We start from the raw sequence: 3,234 nt of genomic DNA, 5'->3' as shown, positions 1-3,234 counted from the left end.
TTCTCATATCTGACATGATAGACTTTAAAATAGATAAGATTAAAAAAGATAGGAATGGACACTACTTAATGCTCAGAGGATCAGTCAATCAAGAGGACTTAACAATTATTAACATCTATGCACCCAATGAGAAGCCATCTAAATATATCAAACTTCTACTGAAAGAGCTACAGCAATATATTAACAGTAACACAATCATAGTAGGGGACTTCAACACCCCACTCTCTCAACTTGACAGATCATCCAGGCAGAAAATCAATAAAGACATAAGGGAGCTAAATGAAGAGATAGATAAATTAGAACTATTGGACATTTTCAGAGTCATTCATCCCAAGAAACTGGAATACACATTTCACTCAAATCCACATGGATCATTCTCAAGGATAGACCGTATGTTAGGCCACAAAGACAGCATCAGCCAATTCAAGAGCATTGAAATCATCCCAAGCATCTTCTCAGACCACAGTGGAATGAAACTAACACTTAACAATCAACAAAAGATTAGTAACAGTGCCAAAATGTGGAAGCTCAACAGTACACTTCTTAACAACTTCTGGGTCAAAGAGGAAATCAAGGAAGAAATCAAGATGTTTTGAGAGTTCAATGAAAATGAAGACACAAGCTATCAAAATATTTGGGACACAGCTAAAGCAGTCCTAGGAGGGAAGTTCATAGCTATACAAGCACACATTGGGAAACAAGAAAAAGCACAAATAAACAGCCTGATTGCACATCTCAAAGACCTAGAAGAAGAACGACAAGGGAATCCTAAAGCAACCAGAATGACAGAAATCACTAAAGCTAGGGCAGAAATAAATAACATTGAGACTAGGAAAACCATACAAAAGATCAACGAAAGTAAATGTTGGTTCTTCGAAAGAGTGAACAAAATCGACAAACCTTTAGCCAGACTCACAAAACAAAAAAGGGAGAAGACCCAGATAAATCAGATAGTAAATGAAAGAGGAGATATCACAACAGACACCTATCATGCGGGGCTTCTATGAACAACTATATGCCACCAAGCTAGAGAACCTGGAAGAAATGGACGATTTCCTAGATACCTACCAACTTCCAAAACTAAGTAAAGAGGAAGCAGATAACATGAACAGGCCCATCACAGCTAATGAAATTGAAACAGTTATCAAAAACCTTCCCAAGAATAAAAGTCCTGCAACAGATGCTTTTATAAATGAATTCTACAAAACCTTCAAAGAAGAACTAATACCTCTATTTTTAAAAGTCTTCCAGAAGATTGAAGACACTGGAATACTCCCTGCCAGCTTCTATGAAGCCAACATCACCCTGATACCAAAAGCAGACAGGGACACAACCAAAAAAGAAAACCACAGACCAATATCTCTGATGAACATAGATGTGAAAATATTGAACAAAATTCTAGCCAACCGGATACAGCAGTATATCAAAAAGATTGTTCATCATGACCAAGTGGGGTTTATCCCAGGCATGCAAGGTTGATTTAATATACGTAAATCAATCAATGTGATCCACCACATCAACAAAAGCAAGACCAAAAACCACATGGTCATATCAATAGATGCAGAGAAAGCCTTTGACAAAATACAACATCCCTTTATGATCAAAACACTACAAAAAATGGGAATAGATGGAAAATTCCTGAAGCTAGTGGAGTCTCTATATAGCAAACCTACAGCCAACATCATACTCAATGGTGAAAAATGGAAGCATTTCCACTCAGATCAGGTACTAGACAGGGCTGCCCACTATCACCATTACTATTCAACACAGTGTTGGAAGTTCTTGCCATAGCAATCAGGCAGGAGCAAGGAATTAAAGGCATCCAGATTAGAAGAGAAGAAGTCAAACTCTCCTTATTTGCAGATGATGTGATAGTATACATAGAAAAACCTAAAGAATCCAGCAAGAAGCTTTTGGAAATCATCAGGCAATACAGTAAGGTGTCAGGCTACAAAATTAACATTCAAAAATCAGTGGCATTCCTCTATACAAACACTAAGTTAGAAGAAATTGAAATCCAGAAATCAATTCCTTTTACTATAGCAACAAAAACAATAAAATATCTAGGAGTAAATCTAACCAAGGAAGTTAAAGACTTGTATACTGAAAATTATGAGTCACTACTCAAAGAAATTGAAAAAGACACAAAGAAGTGGAAAGATATTCTATGTTCATGGGTTGGAAGAATTACCATCATCAAAATGAATATATTACCCAGAGCCATCTACAAATTTAATGCTATCCCCATCAAGATCCCAAGCACATTTTTTAGGAGAATATAACAAATGCCACAAATGTTTATCTGGAACCAGAAAAGACCTAGAATTGCCAAAACAATCTTGAGAAAAAAGAACAGAACCAGAGGCATCACACTCCCAGATCTCAAACTATATTATAGTCATCAAAACTGCTTGGTACTGGAACATGAGTAGACACACTGACCAGTGGAATAGAATTGAGAGCCCAGAAGTGAGCCTCCACACCTGTGGACATTTTATCTTTGACAAAGGTGCCCAGACTATTACATGGGGAAAGCAGAGTCTCTTCAACAAATGGTGTTGGAAACAATGGGTTGAAACATGCAGAAGAATTAAACTGAATCACTGTATTTCACCAAATACAAAAGTAAATTCCAAGTGAATCAAGGACTTGGAATGATAGACCACAAACTATCAAATACTTAGAGGAAAGTATTGGCAGAACTCTTTTCTACATAAATTTTAAAGACATTTTCAATGAAATGAATCCAATTACAAAGAAGAATAAGGCAAGTATAAACCTATGGGACTACATCAAATTAAAAAGCTTCTTCACAGCAAAAGAAACCACTACCCAAACCAAGAGACCCCTCACAGAATGGGAGAAGATCTTTACATGCCATACATCAGATAAGAGTTTAATAACCAACATATATAAAGAGCTTGCTAGTCTCAACAACAAGACAACAAATAACCCCATCCAAAAATGGGGGGAGGACTTGGACAGAATAGTCACCACAGAAGAGATCCAAAAGGCCAAGAAACACATGAAAAAATGCTCCAAGTCTCTGATTGTCAGAGAAATGCAAATAAAGACAACAATGAGATACCACTTCACTCCTGTGAGAATGTCACACATCAGAAAAGGTAACAGCAGCAAATGCTGGAAAGGGTGTGGGGTCAAAGGAACCCTCCTACACTGCTGGTGGGAATGTCAATTGGTCCAGCCTCTGTGGAGAACAGTCTGGAGAACTCT

Source organism: Erinaceus europaeus, chromosome 2 (assembly GCF_950295315.1).
Source record: "Erinaceus europaeus chromosome 2, mEriEur2.1, whole genome shotgun sequence".
Lineage (NCBI taxonomy): Eukaryota > Metazoa > Chordata > Mammalia > Eulipotyphla > Erinaceidae > Erinaceus > Erinaceus europaeus.
This window is presented reverse-complemented; position numbering follows the sequence as displayed.